The following is a 19,772-nucleotide window of genomic DNA, read 5'->3' as shown; positions in this document are numbered from 1 at the left end:
AGAAGAATGTAAAGCAATCCAATTAAGGAGTGAAAGAACCTTGGTGAATGACAAGGAAACCAACAAGAAGCCAGCTAAGAATGATGAGGCCAGCAGCAAGGAAGAAGTAACACTTGAGGAGAAGGACTAAGAAAAGCTCAAGGAGAAAGAGGAAGAGCTCAAAGCTTCAAAGAAAGGAAAGCATGTCATGAAGGAGCAATCACAAGAACAGAGGAAGATGGTGAAGCCTTACACCCCTCCTTTGCTATATCATCAAAGATTTCAGAAGGAGATCAAAGACCAACAGTTCCCCAAGTTCCTAGAAATCTTTAAGAAGCTAGAAATCAACAACCTACTTACTAATGCATTAGAGCTGATGCCTATGTATGAAAAATTTCTAAAGGAACTCATCAACAAGAAGAGAAGCTGGCATAAGAAGGGAACCATCCTCCTTACCGAAGAGTGCAGAACATTGATCCAAGAAGGCCTCCTACCAAAACTCAAAGACCGTGGGAGTTTCTTTTTGCATTGTACCATTGGTAACATATCCATTGATAAAGCACTGTGTGATTTGGGATCCAGTATCAACCTGATGCCTTTATCTATGATGAGAAGGCTATTTATAGAAGTAAAGCCTACACAAATGTCATTGGAGCTAGTGGATAGATCTATGGTAATTCCCAAGTGGGTGATTGAAAATCTCTTGGTCAGAATAGGGAAATTCATATTTCCAACAGATTTTGTAATCCTGGACTTAGGTGAAGAGGGGAATGACTCTATTATATTGGGAAAATATTTCCTGGCCACAGCAAGGGCCATCATTAATGTGGAACAAGGAGAAATGACCTTGAGGGTAAATGATGAGAAGATCACCTTAAATGTTTTCCAGGAAGTACATCATACTGTTGAAGGGAAATGCTGCATGAGAGTTGAAGAAGAAGATTTACAGTGGAAAGAAAAACCCAATGAAGCATTTATCAGCTTAATTCTGAAGCAAAAGACAAACAGTGGAGAAGGAAAAGAGGGAAATGAACATGTGAAGGCTGAAAAGTGAAAGAAGGAAAGGATTGAAGATTTAATTATTGGGAAAGAGGTCCCTGACATAAAACCCACTGCAAAAAAAGAAACACCATTGAAGAGAGGAAAGAAGAGTAAGAAAAGGATTCCAAAAGGGTGGAAAAACAAAAAGATACCAACTGAAGGATTCTCAAAAGGGGACAGAGTAAGATTGATCTACCAGCAGTTGGAGACAGATCCACAAACTGATGATTACTACACCATCAATAAGATACTCTCACTAGAGCATATGGAGATTGATCATCAACGAACAGGAAGAAGGCTCACAGTGAGAGAGGACAAACTGAGGCACCACAATCATCAGCCACCCTAACCAGGGACGAATGTCAAGCTAGTGACATTAAAAGAGCGCTTGTTGGGAGGCAACCCAACCAGATGTAGTTTTCTTTTCCTAACCATTACAATAAAAAGGTTAAGTAGATTTATCTGTATTGCAAGGAGCTAAGTTTGGTGTTGCACACCAAAAACAATTTAACGGTGAATGAAGGATGCTAAGTTTGGTGTTCCACCAAAATTCTCATCTAAAAACACATCTCAACCTCTACATAAATAATTACTAGCTCCAAGAAATCAGGGAAACCACTAAACCATTTTCTACTTTCTAGTTTTTAGTTCTATTACTTTTAGCAAAAGCACAAGGTTCCATGTATATGGATGATTTGTTGCATAAGAGATGTTAGCAAGGGACTAAGTTTGGTGTTCACACACCAAAGTAAGTTCAAAAGTTTGCAAGCATTCATGCATGCTAACCATTTTGTTAAGTGCTTGGGGGACAAGCAACTTCCACTATCAGTACAGAGAACTACTCAACTTTTTGGAAGGTGGTGCACGAAATCGCAATCACACTTTTGCAATTTCACACAACTAACCAGCAAGAGCACTGGGTCGTCCAAGTAATACCTTACATGAGTAAGGGTCGATCCCACGGAGATTGTCGGCTTGAAGCAAGCTATGGTTATCTTGTAACTCTTAGTCAGGATATCAATAATTCTCAGGTTTAATTGTGAAAAGTAAAAGAACATGAAATAGATACTTGTTTTGCAGTAATGGAGAACAGGTTGAGGTTTTGGAGATGCTCTATCTTATGAATCTCTGCTTTCCTACTGTCTTCTTCTTCATGCATGCAAGGCTCCTTCAATGGCAAGCTGTATGTAGGGTTTCACCGTTGTCAATGGCTACCTCCCATCCTTTCAGTGAAAATGTTCAACGCGCTCTGTCAGAGCACGACTATTCATCTGTCGGTTCTCAATCATGTCGGAATAGAATCCAGTGATTCTTTTGCATCTGTCACTAATGCCCCACAATCGCAAGTTTGAAGCTCGTCACAGTCATTCAATCCTTGAATCCTACTCAGAATACCACAGACAAGGTTTAGACCTTCCGGACTCTCAAGAATGCCGCCATCAATTCTAGTTTATACCACGAAGATTCCGATTAAGGGATCCAAGAGATATCCACTCAATCTAAGGTAGAACGGAGGTGGTTGTTAGGCACATGTTCATAGGTGAGAATGATGATGAGTGTCACAGATCATCACATTCATCAAGTTGAGGAACAAGTGATATCTTAGAATGGAAGCAAGCGTGATTAAATGAAAAACAGTAGTAATTGCATTAATCCATCAAGACACAGCAGAGCTCCTCACCCCCAACCATGGGGTTTAGAGACTCATGCCGTAGAAGGTACAGTATGAAATGTGTAAAGTGTCATCCGATAAAGATACAATGTCAAGAGGTCCTACTTATAGTGAACTAGTATCCTAGGATATACAGAAATGAGTAAATGACGTAAAAATCCACTTCCGGGGTCCACTTAGTGTGTGCTTGGGCTGAGCATTGAAGCTTTCATGTGTAGAGACTTTTCCTGGAGTTAAATGCCAGCTTTTGTGCCAGTTTGGGCGTTTAACTCCAACTTTTGTGCCAGTTCCGGTGTTAAACGCCGGGAATTCTGAAGCTGATTTGCAACGCCTGTTTGGGCCATCAAATCTCGAAAAAAGTATAAACTATTATACATTGCTGGAAAGCTCAGGATGTCTACTTTCCAACGCAATTGAGAGCGCACCAATTGGGTTTCTGTAGCTCGTGAAAATCCACTTCGAGTGCAGGGAGGTCAGAATCCAACAGCATCTGCAGTCCTTTTTCAGCCTCTGAATCAGATTTTTGCTCAGGTTCCTCAATTTCAGCCAAAAATTACCTAAAATCACAAAAAAACACACAAACTCATAGTAAAGCCCAGAAAAGTGAATTTTAAATAAAAACTAATAAAAACATACTAAAACTAACTAAAACGTACTAAAAACACACTAAAAATAGTGCAAAAAGCGTATAAATTATCCGCTCATCAGAAGGATTATACAACATGAGCAAAGAAGACATAAAAGCTGAGAAGGAAGATGAAGGACTAAACAAGAAGATACCAAAAAGTTGTATTGTTACTCAACTGTCTCTATCTGCTATGCTTTAGTTAGAAGTCAAATTATTCTCCTTTTTTTATAAAGCTTACTCTATTAGTTTGCTGTCATGTGTTATTCAAAATAGGTGATCTGCATAATGCTTGTTATCATTCACCTGCTTTAAATTCATGTCTTGTTTCCCTTTTGCATCAATAAGAGAAAATGTTTGAAATAGAAAGTAATTGTCTAATGTGGTAGGAGTTAGAATGAAGTTTAGTGGTGGTAATTGCTTGATTAGATGATAAGCTCAATAATAAAAGCTGCAGAATAGAATATTGATGCACGAAAACTTGTCTCTCAACAAATTTTCCTTCGGCAAGTATACCGAATTGTCGTCAAGTAAAAACTCACAATAGAGTGAGGTCGAATCCCACAGGGATTGATTGTTCAAGCAACTTTAGTTGGAAGAGTGTGCTAGTTGAGCTAAACAGAATGTAATTGAGATTTGCAGGAAATTAATTGGCGGGAAAGTAAATTGTAGAAAATAAAGTGTAGAGTCATAAATGGGAAATTAGGAAGATGAACATGGAAATAGATGGCAGAAAGTAAAGAGAATGGGTAAGATCAGAGATGGAGATTCATTGAGCTTAGGAGATGTTGCATTCTCCGGATCAAGTTCATTCTCATCTCTTCCTCAATCAATGCATTCATTGATCTCCTTGGCAATCATAAGTGATTATATCCCAATCTCTTCGCAATCGAATCTCTCTAAGCTTGAACAATTGTCCAATTCCTTGATTTAATTGCTCATGGGAAGAGATGAAGTGTGGTCACTGATTATACCACATGTATTTCCAAATCAAAGTGTTGGGAGGATTACATGTCACTATATCCGCCTTGACCCCAATTTGGTCCAACATGAGAAAGCATTTCTAGCATGATCTCCTCATCCCTTTTCCAAGGCTCAGAGGAGATCCAATTATGGAGAGTTTCTTTTCCAAGACAACTAACCAATTAAATTAAGATCGAAAGCTTTCTAGTAAATCAAGAGAAAAGAAAGAGGAAGAAGAATGAAAACTATAATTGATCCATCAAATTACTACAGAGCTCCCTAACCCAATGAAAGGGGTTTAGTTGTTCATAGCTCTGGAAATGGAAATGAAAAAGGGTAGAACAGAATACATGCAGTAAATATATATAGTGTAGTTCTCAAAAGTGCAAAAGCTCCCTAATAGTTTAAAGCTACTCCTATATATACTACTCTTCTTGATCTTCTATTGAGTTCTCCAAGTCTTGGATATGGGCCTTTGATCTTGAGTTGAAGCAGTTACAATCTTCAGTGGGCTCTGCTTTGTTTGCAGAAAAAGTGTGAGTTAGGCATGGGAATGTCAGTGACAATCACCTTTTCCACTAACATTCCAACCCAAAATAATCAACGTTAACTTCAATGTTTGTGGCACTAACGTGACCACTAATGTTGCTTCTTGGTCCTTCGCAAATGTTATTAGGAATCACCTTTTCCAATAACGTTGCTTTGTGCCCCCTTTCCCTGCGTTAGAGTTCACGTTAGTATAACTAACGTGACTCTTAACGTGGGCATGCATAAGCTTCGAGAGCGTTAGTTACACTTACCTTTGTCACTAACGCTCCAAACACCCCTCCTTCCCACGTTAGAGCTCACGTTAATTAGATTAATGTGGCCACTAACGTGGTAGTGAATGCCATCTCCAACGTTAGTGACATAGGTGAGTGTCACTAACGTTGGCTTATCATGCTTAGCTCCACGTTATCTCTCACGTTAGTGGTCTTAATGTGACCACTAATGTGGGCAATGTTGGCTTAATCCAACATTAGTGACAAAGGTGAGTGTCACTAATGTTGGCATTGCCTTCCCCTTCCACATTAGAGTTCACGTTAACTGAGTTTATGTGACTCTTAACGTGGCCAATTGCCAATTTGGAGCGTTAGTGGTATTCACTTTTACCACTAACGCTGGAGCTCCCTTTTCTTCCATGTTAACTACCACGTTAATGTAGTTAACATGGCAATTAACGTCTTCGAAGACATTATTGGATAATTAACATTGCAATTAACTACCACTTTTCTCATTAACGTTGCAAGCTCATTCCCATTCTACGTTAGTGGTCACGTTAATTAGTTTAACGTGGATACTAACGTGGCTCTTCCTTGCTTCCTTTGTCTTGAAATCAAGCAAATAAAGTACATCAAAGCTCTAATCTAAGTTATGAGATCATGCATTATCCAATTTATCATTCAATCCTTGCATAATCCTCATGAAATCATGTAAAATTCACAATGTTTGCTTGAATCAAGGTGTAAGTGTATTTTCATCCAAAACTTGCCTATTTACTAAGAACATGCATAAAACTACCCTAAAATAGTAAAGAAAAGGTCACTAAAACTGGCCTAGATGCCCTGGCATCACTGACCTTTTCTTTACTGTTTTAGGGTAGTTTCATGCATTTTCTTAGTGAATAAGGCAAGTTTTGGATGAAAATACACTTACACCTTGATTCAAGCAACTATTGTGAATTTCATATAATTTCATGAGGATTTTGCTAGAATTGCATGATAAATTGATGATGCATAATCTCATGACTTTGGCTAGAGCTTTGATGCACTTTATTTGCTTGGTTTCAGGGCAAAGGAAGCAAGGCAGAACCACGTTAGTACTCACGTTAATCTAGTTAGCGTGAACACTAACGTGGAATGGTAAATAGCTTGCACCATTAATGAGAAAAGTGATCACCAATAATGCCTGCGAAGCCATCAATAGCTCACGTTACTTGCCACGTTAACTTAGTTAACGTGGTAGTTAACGTGGAGACAAAAGAGAACTCTAACATTAGTGGTAAAAGTGAACACCACTAACGTTCCAAAACTTGGCAATGAGCCACGTTAACGTAGTTAGCGTGAACTCTAACGTGGAAGAGATGAACAATGCCAACGTTAGTGACACTCACCTTTGTCACTAACGTTGGATCAACTAGCATGGCCTACGTTAGTGGTCACGTTAAGACTACTAACGTGAGAGTTAACGTGGAGTTGAGGATTGATAAGCCAACGTTAGTGACACTCACTTTTGTCACTAACGTTGGAAGATGGCATTCTCTACTACGTTCAGAGTCACATTAACTTAGTTAACGTGAGCTCTAATGTGGAGAGTAGGGGCATTTGGAGCGTTAGTGACAAAGGTAAGTATCACTAACGCTCTCGAAGGTGAAGCATACCCACGTTAAGAGCCACGTTAGTTACACTAACGTGAACTCTAACGTAGGGACAAAAGGCACATAGCAACGTTATTGGGAAAGGTGAGTCCCAATAACGCTTGCGAAAGGGGTATAAGCCAACGTTATTGGGAAAAGTGAGTCCCAATAACGTTAGCAAGGATTTAGAAGGCAATGTTAGTGGTCACGTTAGTGCCACTAACGCTGGAGTTAACGTGAGGTATTTGAGGGTAGAACGTTAGTGGAAAAAGTGATTGCCACTAACGTTCTCGAACCCACAATGTCACTTAACATTAATCTCACTAACGCCCATGCCTAATTCATACTTCTCTGCAAGCTGGGCCCACTAAAGATTAGAACTGCTTCAACTCAAGATCCAGAGCCCACATCCAAGACTTGAAGAACTCACTTGAAGATCAAGAGGAGTTGTATATATAGGAGTAGTTTTGAACTATAGAGAGCTTGGCTTTTGGGAGAACTACCTCTGTATATTTACTTTTTTGCACTTTTAGCATGGATTCTTCTTTTCTGCCATTTTTGATGTATAAAGCTATGAACAACTAAACCCCTTTTATTGGGTTAGGGAGCTCTGTTGTAATTTGATGGATCAATTATAGTTTTCATTCTTCTTCGTCTTTCTTTTCTCTTGATCTTACTAGAAAGCTTTCGATCTTCATCTAATTAGATTGTTATCTTGGAAAAGAAACTCTCCATAATTGGATCTCCTCTGAGCCTTGGAAAAGCGATGAGGAGATCATGCTAGAAATGCTTTCTCATGTTGGACCAAATTGGGGGTTGGGCGGATATAGTGACATGTAATCCTCCCAACACTTTGATTTGGAAATACATGTGGCATAATCAGTGACCACACTTCATCTCTTCCCATGAGCAATTAAATCAAGGAATTGCGCAATTGTTCAAGCTTAGAGAGATTGGATTGCCAAGGAATTGGGATCCAATCACTTAAGATTGCCAAAGAGATCAATGAATGCATTGATTGTGGAAGAGATGAGAATGAACTTGATCCGGAGAATGCAACATCTCCTGAACCCAATGATTTCCCCATTCATGATCTTACCCATTCTCTTTACTTTCTGTCATTTATTTTCATGCTCATCACCCCAAATCCCCATTTAAGATTCTACACTTTATTTTCTGTTATTTACTTTCCTGCCATTTAATTTTCTGCAATTCTCAACTACATCCTACTCAGCTCAACTAGCATAATCTTCCAATTAAAAATTGGTTGACCAATCAATCCTTGTGGGATTCGACCTCACTCTATTGTGAGTTTTTACTTGACGACAATTCGGTATACTTGCCGAAGGAAAATTTGTTGAGAGACAAGTTTTCATGCATCAAGTTTATAGCGCTGTTGCCAGGGATTGATTTTGAATCAACAATGATTAAGTTGGAAGATTACTAGATTGAGCATTTTTCTTTTCCTTTATTTGTTATTTGATTTGGTCGATTACCTTCAGTTTGTTTAGTTTCTTCCTCATCCCCTTCACCCTCTTTGTTTTTCTTTCTTTTTTTTTGTTGTTAATTACAATTCTACTCACTAACCCACTAATGTTTGATAATTTGCATCACTCACACTAACAATTACTCTAACAAGAATAGTCTCTTTATTTTATCTCTTGTTGTGTGTTTTGTTAGTTGTATGACAGGGAGAAGAGAGGGAGCTTCAACTTCTTTCGATTCAGAACCTAAAAGGACCCTCTGGAGACTAAGGAGGGAAGCAAGAATGAAAGGAATTATTGGTACTGAGGAAGAGGAAGAGTACTTTGAACCCAACATGGAAGAAAATTTGGAAAACAATCATGAAGAAGAAGCTCACAACCATGCTAGAGAATGCCCTACAAACCATGCTGGGCAAGAAAGGAGAGTTCTAGGCTCCTACATCAATCCAAATCCAGTAAACTGTAGAAGTAGCATTCAGAAGCCCACCATACATAACAACAACTTTGAACTAAAACCCCAGCTCATCACCCTTGTTCAGAACAATTGTTCACTTGGAGGAAGTGCTCAAGAAGACCCCAGTCAACACCTAACCACCTTCCTGAGAATTTATGACACTGTGAAGTCTAATGGAGTCCACCCAGATGTCTATAGGCTGCTCTTGTTCTCTTTTTCACTCAGGGACAAGGCATCCAAATGGCTTGAATCCTTCCCAAAGGAGAGCTTAACAAATTGGGAAGAAGTGGTGAACAAATTTTTGGCAAGATTCTACCCTCCTCAAAGAATCAACAGGCTGAGAGCTAAGGTGCAGACTTTCAGGCAGCAAGATGGTGAGACTCTCTATGAAGCATGGGAGAGGTTCAAGGACTTAACAAGAAGATGCCCACCAGATATGTTCAATGAATGGGTTCAACTTCACATTTTCTATGAAGGTCTTTCCTATGAGTCAAAGAAGGTCGTAGATCATTCATCGGGAGGCTCTTTAAACAAGAAGAAAACCATTAAAGAAGCCATAGATGTCATTGAAATAGTTGCTGAGAATGATTACTTCTATGCCTCCGAAAGAAGTAACACTAGAGGAGTAATGGAGCTGAACTACATGGATGCATTGCTAGCTCAAAATAAGATGATCACCAAGCAGCTAGCAGATCTTACTAAGAAGGTGGAGGAAAACCAAGTTGCAGTAGTCATCACCTCATCACTAGCTCAAGAAGGAGTGAATATAGTAGAAGAAGGTGACTGGGAGCAAGCCAACTATGTTGGAAACTCACCTAGACAAATCTATGATCCATACTCCAAAACTTACAACTTTGGATGGAAAAATCACCCCAACTTTGGGTGGGGAAATCAACAAGACCAGGGTCAAGATAAGAGATGCCACAACCTCAATTCCAACAACAATGCAACTCACCAACACACCTCACAAAGATCTTATCAACACCCATCTAACCATCCTTCTCAACCACCTAATCTCAACCCACCATCTCTAACAGACGATAGGCTCTCAAAGATTGAGGCTCTACTTGAAAACTCGATAAGCCATGCACTTCAACCTATACTCAAGGAAGAGCTGAAGAAGAAGGAGGCATTGAACCCATATGCACCTTTTCCCCAAAGGCTTAAAGGTGGTGTAGCAGGGAGAATGTATTCAAGGTTCCTCGATATGTTTGCATCTCTTGATGTAAATATCCATTTATTAAGGACCTCCAGCAAATGCCTTTCTACATCAAGTATATAAAGGAGCTACTAGCCAGAAAAAGTCCATTGAAGGGTGGACAGACAATAAAGATGAACAGGGATTGCAGTGCTCTCATTCAACCAGGGCCACCCACAAAGAAGAAGGATCCAGGAAGTTTCCACATTCCCTGTGCTATAGGCAAAACAAAGATTGAAAAGGGCTTTGTGACTTGGGAGCAAGCATCAACTTAATGCCCCTCTCCCTCATGAAGAAGCTCCAAATCAATGAATTAACTCCTACTGATGTAATTATCAGATTGGCTGACAAAACTCAAAAACAGGCAGTAGGAATAATTGAAAATGTGCTGGTGAAGGTTGGGAGCTACTATCTTCCCACAGACTTTGTTGTCCTAGAAATGGATGAGAATCCTATTTACCTCATCATTCTGGGAAGGCCATTCCTAGCCACAGCTAGAGCACTCATAGATGTAGAGAGAGGAGAGTTAGTGCTGAGAATACATGACGAGCAGCTCACTTTCAATGTTTTCAACCACTTACAAGAAGCAGATCATGATGACAATGAGCTGATGGAGGAGCCAAATAAGGAAGCACAAGCACCACACATAAGGACTCCTATGGTCAACAACCAATGTAATCAGAAGGAGCAACAGCCAAGTGTAATCCAAAAGGAACCAGACCCACAAAAATCACATGAAATAGACAACAAAACCCTTCTCAAAGAGGAAATTACAAAGAACAAGCTGGTATCCACGAACACAAGAAAAAAAGTCCCAAAGGGATGGAAAAATAAGAAAATTCCTATAGAAGATTTCTCGCCAGGTGATGAAGTGGTCTCTACATACTTTCCATCTATACCACCTCACCTCCCCACTATTCCATGTCAGCTGCCTCCAGTGTACACCATCAACAAAATCTTGTCCTTAGAGCATATGGAGCTTATCAACAAAGCCAATGGATATAGGTTCACTACAAGGGGAGAAGACTTCAAGCACTATCAACCACCTTGACAAGGACCAAACGTCAAGCTAATGACGCTAAAGAAGCGCTCCATGGGAGGCAACCCATGTTCTATACCCTCTTCCTTTAATTTCTAGTAGTAGTAATAAGGCAAATTTCATGGATTTTTAATTCAACTTTGACAACAAACATAAGACTTCTTTACATGCAGCGTATAGTACATAATAAGTTTGGTGTTCAAGGCACACCAAGTGGGCTTGAACATACTTTGAGATAAATTTTTTTTCCCCAAACTTGTTGCGTCATATGATCACAAACAAGTTTGGTGTACCACATTGCATGCATAGGAGGTTTAGTTATTGATTGATTTGCATTCATGGAAAGCATTTAGTCATTTAAAAACAAAAGAAAAAGATATTTTTTTGATAGCTAGCTCACACCTTAAATTTTCCTACCAAAAATTTCAATCAACCATTTGCAATTTTTTCTTCGTGTAAAGGGAATCAAAAAGGACATTGATGGTACTTGATAGGACAATTAAGGAAGGGAGATTCGGCAACTATACCAAGGAAATATCACACTTGTCTTCAAGGGGAATATCCTTGAAAGTTTTGCCATGCAACATTGGGAGTTGGATAGCCTTGGGGACCCGAACTATGGCCCTCATAAAAGAGGTGATCCTTGTGCTCATTCAACACCAAACCCCAACCGTCCATTATTAAATAACACTATCAAATCATTTGCCATCTTCCTATATAAACCCCTTCATACAACCTCTCTGTACACACTTCTTACTATCATTCCTCCCCCTCCTTTCTCTCAGATACACACTTTATCATCTGCTTTACCGAAAGTTTCACACATACCCTCCTAACCACTTGTGAACCGCAACCACACATCAACAATCTTGAATGGCATCATCAAGCTCCAAGCGGCAAAGAGGAAAAGAGCCTATGGGGCAGCCCCCCTCCGACGCCGGGAGATTTAAAACAGCCTTCCATGAGCTCGAGTTTGGACGAATAAAGAATAAAAAGATACTGCCTGAGTTGACATTCCAATTCAATAAAGATGAATGCCCACAAATTCGAGAGAAAATTGAGCAAATAGGGCAAAAGCTCACTAACCCGGAAGCAAGGATAAATGCAACCCTCATCAGGGAATTCTATGCAATGTGGTTAGAGAAGACAAGACTATAGCCCCCAGCTTCAAGAGTTATCTAAGAGGAACAGAGGTAGATTTCAGCCCAAATGCTATAACAAGGGCTCTCCAGCTGAAATCAACACGTTTTGTTGAGCTCGGTTATCAAGAAAGAATAAATAATGGCCCTGACAATGATGAACTGGAAGAAATTGTAGGTGACATATGTATTGTGGGATTTGACTGGGAAAAGTATTCGGATAAGAGGCCCCGGTTCATTAGGAGAGGTGACCTCATCCCGGAAGCCAAGGGATGGTTTAAGCTTGTGAGACGGTCTATCCTTCCAGCCGGAAACAATTCTGAAGTCAATATTGCTCGAGCTACCATGGTACATTATTTAATAAAGGGTGGAAGCATCAATGTACACGAAATTATAGCTGAGGGAATCCAAGAATCAGCCGAGAAGAGAGATCCGGGTGCTAGACTTTGGTACCCCAGCACCATCCTTAGATTATGCATGAAAGCCAAGGTAGTCTTTGAAGACAGCAATCCAACTTGGGTAGGTCTTGGGAGATCACTTACACTCCAACGCATAACCCATGTGACTCCAGCTCAACAGCAGAAAAGACCGCATCTAAGAAAGAGGACATCAGAAGAAGCACAAGAGGAAAAACCTTTCCAAGAAGAACCCCAACAAATAGAATATCATCAAGAAGAGTACTATGACCCAACCAATATAAATCTGTTTCACATCAAGGAAGCCATTGAGGATATGGCAACGAGCTATATGGAGGGACAAGAACAGTAACTACATGTCCAAGCTCAAAGGATGGATCATCAAGAAAAACTACTCTCTAGTTGGATGGATCAACAAAGAGAGTGGCAAAAACAACAAATGGAATTGCAACAGGAGCATTTCTCCCAGCTCACCCAAGCCATCAGTCAAGTGTCCGAAAGGCAAGAAAGCCAAGACAAATGCCTCCAAGAACTCAACCAACGCCAGAAAGCTCAGATGAAAGCCTTCAACAAATTCAGTGTGCTCAACGAAGGAAGGCAGCTGCATCGAGAAGAATTCAGTATAAGCACTCAGGCTAAGTTAAACTATATGACTGGGCATATGCATAACTTGCACCCCTGCCATCCCAAGTTATGAGGAAGTTCACAAGGACTTAACAGAGCAGGAAGAGAGGAAGGTGAAACAGCAAAAGGAAGCATTAAAGAAGAAGATGGAGGATGCCGGTTTCTGGAAAAAGCTGATAGGGAAGCGCAAGGGGAATGGAGACTCAAGTAATCAAGGAGAATCCCAAGGAAGCAAAGGAACATGAACAACCTCATGAGTAAAAGGTGGTGGAGTTCTTCCTTGTTCTTTACCCTTTCAAGATTTAAATAAAGAAAATCATGTATGAAATAGAACATGCTTCCATAGTAGTCTAGGATTTTCAATTCTGCATTTAAGTTTCATTGTTGTTAAAGTCTATGATTACTAGTCTAGTGTCCCTGGTTTTCATCTTCATCTTGCTTACTTGTATGATTGTCCTTTGAGCTAATCAAAAAGAAAATGCTATGAAAAGAACAAGAGTGAAGTTATTTTGTGAAGTAGGTTCTACATGTTTGTGGTAGGATGATTAGTAAGCTAAGTTGGTTCACCAAACAAGGAAAGAAAGCAACTATCTATCCCAATTCCTATGCTTGAAACACATCCCTTGAGACTAACTAAATAATAAGATCCCAATAAGAAAAGAAAAAGAGCAATAAAAGTGAAAAAGGAAGAAACACAATAAGAAACAATGCTAGGCACTAAGGGTTTCAAAATTGAGGCATGTGTCTGTGGTGTTTATGTGCAAGGGATATACTTGGATGAATAAGCTCTTAGTGGTGCCTTATCATTTGGTAACTTGGATTAACTAATCCAGGATTATCAGCTGAAAGTCCACTATCAAGAGTAACCTTTGCTACAGAATACTTAGTAACCCAAAGAGGTGCTGGACACCAAGGTCTCAAGAAAGAAAAATAACAAACCATGTGCCTGTGGTGTGTATGTATGAGGGAAAGAGACTTGAGGGAGTAAGTCCTTAGGGGTGTCTTAACACCTAGCACCTTGAACCAACTGGCTCGGGAGTGTTGGCTGAAAGCTTATCATAAAGAGTCGCCCTCTTACATAGCACTTAGCCAAAAGAAGAAGGTAATAAACTTTGAAAAAGAAGGAAGGATCAACAAGAAAGGAGTCTCAAAGGATGCAATCAAGAAAGTGACCAAGGAATTGATAAAGGCTTGAAACCTAAAAAGGAAAGAACCTAAGTTGTTATGCATGAAACCCCATAAACCAGGAATTTTACTTCTATATTATCTTATTGTTCTATAATATCATTCTTCCTATGTTTCAGTACTTGCTTAGGGACAAGCAAGCTTTAAGTTTGGTGTTGTGATGCCAGGTGGTGCGCGAAATTGTGAACAATACGTTTTCACAACTCTCATAATCCCCGGTCATGAACCCCAAAAACTTGGTAGCTCAATACCATGGCATTACACAACTTCGCACAACTAACCAGCACGTGCACTGGGTCGTCCAAGTAATAAACCTTACGCGAGTAAGGGTCGATCCCACGGAGATTGTTAGTATTGAAACAAGCTATGGTCATCTTGTAAATCTTAGTCAGGCAAACTCAAATGGTAATGGCGATGAACGAAAATAACACAAAGGTAAAGATAGAGATACTTATGTAATTCATTGGTAGGAACTTCAGATAAGCGCATGAAGATGCCTTCCCTTCCGTCTCTCTGCTTTCCTACTGTCTTCATCCAATCCTTCTCATTCCTTTCCATGGCAAGCTTGTGTAGGGTTTCACCGTTGTCAATGGCTACCTCCCATCCTCTCAGTGAAAGCGATTGCATATGCTCTGTCACAGCATAGCGGAATTCAGCTGTCGGTTCTCGGTCAGGCCGGAATAGAATCCATTGATTCTTTTGCGTCTGTCACTAACGCCCCGCCTGCTAGGAGTTTGAAGCACGTCACAGTCATTCAATCATTGAATCCTACTCAGAATACCACAGACAAGGTTAGACCTTCCGGATTCTCTTGAATGCCGCCATCAGTTCTTGCCTATACCACGAAGACTCTGATCTCACGGAATGGTTGGCTCGTTTGTCAGACGAGCACTCGGTTGTCAGGCGATCAACCATGCATCGTGCAATCAGGAATCCAAGAGATATTCACTAGAGCCTTGGTTGCTTGTAGAACAGAAGTGGTTGTCAGTCACCTTGTTCATGGGTGAGAATGATGATGAGTGTCACGGATCATCACATTCATCAAGTTGAAGAACAAGTGATATCTTAGAACAAGAACAAGCGGAATTGAATGGAAGAACAATAGTAATTGCATTAATACTCGAGGTACAGCAGAGCTCCACACCTTAATCTATGGTGTGTAGAAACTCCACCGTTGAAAATACATAAGCATAAGGTCTAGGCATGGCCGAATGGCCAGCCTCCCAAAGAGGGTTCAATCATAAAAACATGATCAAAAGATCCAAAGATCGAAAGACTCTCCAATACAATAGTCAAAGGTCCTACTTATAGAAAACTAGTAGCCTATGGTGTACAGAAATGAGTAAATGACATAAAAATCCACTTCCGGGCCCACTTGGTGTGTGCTTGGGCTGAGCAATGAAGCATTTTCGTGCAGAGACTCTTCTTGGAGTTAAACGCCAGCTTTAATGCCAGTTTGGGCGTTTAACTCCCATTTGGGTGCCAGTTCCAGCGTTTAACGCTGGGATTCCTGAGGGTGACTTTGAACGCCGGTTTGGGCCATCAAATCTTGGGCAAAGTATGGACTATCATATATTGCTGGAAAGCCCAGGATGTCTACTTTCCAACGCCGCGGAGAGCGCGCCAATTGGGCTTCTGTAGCTCCAGAAAATCCACTTCGAGTGCAGGGAGGTCAGAATCCAACAGCATATGCAGTCCTTTTTTGGTCTCAGAATCAGATTTTTGCTCAGGTCCCTCAATTTCAGCCAGAAAATACCTGAAATCACAGAAAAACACACAAACTCATAGTAAAGTCCAGAAAAGTGAATTTTAACTAAAAACTAATAAAAATATACTAAAAACTAACTATATCATACCAAAAACATACTAAAAACAATGCCAAAAAGCATACAAATTATCCGCTCATCACAACACCAAACTTAAATTGTTGCTTGTCCTCAAGCAACTGAAAATCAAATAAGATAAAAAGAAGAGAATATGCAATGAATTCCAAAAACATCTATGAAGATCAGTATTAATTAGATGAGCGGGGCTTTTAGCTTTTTGCCTCTGAATAGTTTTGGCATCTCACTCTATCCTTTGAAATTCAGAATGGTTGGCTTCTTTAGGAACTTAGAATCCAGATAGTGCTAATGATTCTCCTAGTAAAGTATGATGATTCTTGAACAAAGCTACTTATTGAGTCTTGGCTGTGGCCCAAAGCACTCTGTCTTCCAGTATTACCACCGGATACATACATGCCACAGACACATAATTGGGTGAACCTTTTCAGATTGTGACTCAGCTTTGCTAAAGTCCCCAATTAGAGGTGTCCAGGGTTCTTAAGCACACTCTTATTTGCCTTGGATCACAACTCTTATTTCTCTATTTTTTTCGTTTTTTTTTTGAATAGAAATGCTTTTTTCTTGCTTCAAGAATCATTTTGATGATTTTTCAGATCCTCAGTAACATGTCTCCTTTTTCATCATTCTTTCAAGAGCCAACATTCATAAATCACAAATTCAAGATACACATGCACTGTTTAAGCATACATTCAGAGAACAAAAATATTACCACCACATCAAAATAATTAAACTGTTATAAAATTCAAAATTCATGCAATTCTTTCTTTTATCAATTAAGCACATTTTTATTTAAGAAAGGTGATGGATTCATAGGACATTCATAACTTTAAGGCATAGACACTAAGACACTAATGATCACAAGACACAAACATGGATAAACATAAGCATAAAATTCGAAAAACAGAAGAATAAAGAACAAGGAAATCAAAGAACGGGTCTACCTTAGTGATGGCGGCTCTTTCTTGCTCTTGAAGATCCTATGGAGTGCTTGAGCTCCTCAATGTCTCTTCCTTGTCTTTGTTGCTCCTCCCTCATGATTCTTTGATCTTCTCTAATCTCATGAAGGATGATGGAGTGTTCTTGATGCTCCACCCTTAGTTGTCCCATGTTGGAACTCAACTCTCCTAGGGAGGTGTTTAATTGCTCCCAATAGTTTTGTGGAGGAAAGTGCATCCCTTGAGGAATCTCAGGGATCTCATGATGAGTGGGATCTCTTGTGTGCCCCATCCTCTTCTTAGTGATGGGCTTGTCCTCATCAATGGGGGTGTCTCCATCTATGTCAACTCCCACTGAATAACAGAGGTGACAAATGAGATGAGGAAAGGCTAACCTTGCCAAGGTAGAGGACTTGTCCACCACCTTATAGAGATCTTGGGCTATAACCTCATGAACCTCTATTTCTTCTCCAATCATGATGCTATGGATCATGATAGCCCGGTCTATGGTAACTTCGGACCGGTTGCTAGTGGGAATGATTGAGCGTTGTATGAATTCTAACCATCCTCTAGCCGCGGGCTTGAGGTCATGCCTTCTTAATTGAACCGGCTTTCCTCTTGAATCTCTCTTCCATTGGGTGCCCTCTTCACATATGACTGTGAGGACTTGGTCCAACCTTTGATCAAAGTTGACCCTTCTAGTGTAAGGATGTTCATCTCCTTGCATCATAGGCAAGTTGAACGCCACCCTCACACTTTCCGGACTAAAATCCAAGTATTTCCCCCAAACCATAGTAAGATAATTCTTTGGATTCGGGTTCACACTTTGGTCATGGTTCTTGGTGATCCATGCATTGGCATAGAACTCTTGAACCATCAAGATTTCGATTTGTTGAATGGGGTTGGTAAGAACTTCCCAACCTCTTCTTCGGATCTCATGTCGGATCTCCGGATATTCACCCTTTTTGAGTGAAAAAGGGACCTCGGGGATCACCTTCTTCAAGGCCACAACTTCATAGAAATGGTCTTGATGCACCCTTGAGATGAATCTCTCCATCTCCCATGACTCGGAGGTGGAAGCTTTTGCCTTCCCTTTCCTCTTTCTAGAGGTTTCTCCGGCCTTGGATGCCATAAATGGTTATGGAAAAACAAAAAGCAATGCTTTTACCACACCAAACTTAAAATGTTTGCTTGTCCTCGAGCAAAAGAAGAAAGAAGAGAGTAGAAGAAGAAGAAATGAAGGAGATGGAGAGGGTGTTGTGTTCGGCTAAAAGGGAGAAGAAGTAGTGTTTAAGGTGTGTGAAAATGAAGGAGTGAAGTAGGGTTTATATAGGAGAGGGGGAGAGAGATGTTCGGCCATTTGAGGGTGGGTTTGGGTGGGAAAGTGGTTTGAATTTGAATGGTGAGGTAGGTGGGGTTTTATGAAGGATGGATGTGAGTGGTGAAGAGAAAGATGGGATTTGATAGGTGAGAGGTTTTTGGGGAAGAGGTGTTGAGGTGATTGGTGAAGAAGAGAGAGAGTGGTAGGGTAGGTGGGGATCCTGTGGGGTCCACAGATCCTGAGGTGTCAAGGAAAAGTCATCCCTGCACCAAATGGCATGCAAAATCACGTTTTGTGCCATTTCTGGCGTTAAACGCCGGGCTGGTGCCCATTTCTGGCGTTTAACGCCAGCATCTTGCCCCTTTCTGGCGTTTAACGCCAGTCTGGTGCCCCTTTCTGGCGTTAAACGCCCAGAATGGTGCCAGACTGGGCGTTAAACGCCCACCAGCTAACCTCACTGGCGTTTAGTGGGTGCGTCCTCCAGGGTGTGCTGTTTTTCTTCCTGTTTTTCATTCTGTTTTTGCTTTTTTCATGGATTTTGTGACTTCTTATGATCATCAACCTACAAAATAAAATAAAATAACAAAGGAAAACATATAAAATATAATATTGGGTTGCCTCCCAACAAGCGCTTCTTTAATGTCAGTAGCTTGACAGAGGACTCTCATGGAGCCTCACAGATACTCAGAGCCATGTTGGAACCTCCCAGCACCAAACTTAGGGTTTGAATGTGGGGGTTCAACACCAAACTTAGAGTTTGGTTGTGGCCTCCCAACACCAAACTTAGAGTTTGACTGTGGGGGATCTGTTTGGCTCTGTTTTGAGAGAAGCTCTTCATGCTTCCTCTCCATGATGACAGAGGGATACCCTTGGGCCTTAAACACCAAGGATTCTTCATTCACTTGAATGATCAACTCTCCTCTATCAACATCAATCACAGCCTTTGCTGTGGCTAGGAAGGGTCTGCCAAGGATGATGGATTCATCCATGCACTTCCCAGTCTCTAGGACTATGAAATCAGTAGGGATGTAATGGTCTTCAACTTTAACCAGAACATCCTCTACAAGTCCATAGGCTTGTTTTCTTGAGTTGTCTGCCATCTCTAGTGAGATTTTTGCAGCTTGCACCTCAAAGATCCCTAACTTCTCCATTACAGAGAGGGGCATGAGGTTTACACTTGACCCTAAGTCACACAAGGCCTTCTTGAAGGTCATGGTGCCTATGGTACAAGGTATAGAAAACTTCCCAGGATCTTGCCTCTTTTGAGGCAGTGTCTGCCTAGACAAGTCATCCAGTTCCTTGGTGAGCAAAGGGGGTTCATCCTCCCAAGTCTCATTTCCAAATAACTTGTCATTTAGCTTCATGATTGCTCCAAGGTATTTAGCAACTTGCTCTTCAGTGACATACTCATCCTCTTCAGAGGAAGAATACTCATTAGAGCTCATGAATGGCAGAAGT

At 40.6% G+C, this 19,772-nt stretch overlaps 1 non-coding gene across 1 annotated transcript; it reads right to left on the bottom strand.

The window, feature by feature from the left end:
• Window positions 1-8,947: 8,947 nt before the first annotated feature.
• On the bottom strand, window positions 8,948-9,054 carry LOC112804695 (small nucleolar RNA R71). Its single transcript, XR_003203310.1, has one exon. It is a non-coding gene; the product is annotated as a small nucleolar RNA R71 (small nucleolar RNA).
• Window positions 9,055-19,772: the final 10,718 nt, after the last annotated feature.

The sequence above is a fragment of the Arachis hypogaea genome, chromosome 5, assembly GCF_003086295.3.
Source record: "Arachis hypogaea cultivar Tifrunner chromosome 5, arahy.Tifrunner.gnm2.J5K5, whole genome shotgun sequence".
Taxonomy (NCBI): domain Eukaryota; kingdom Viridiplantae; phylum Streptophyta; class Magnoliopsida; order Fabales; family Fabaceae; genus Arachis; species Arachis hypogaea.
Note: the sequence above shows the minus strand (reverse complement) of the source record. Positions and strands in the feature narration are given on the sequence as shown.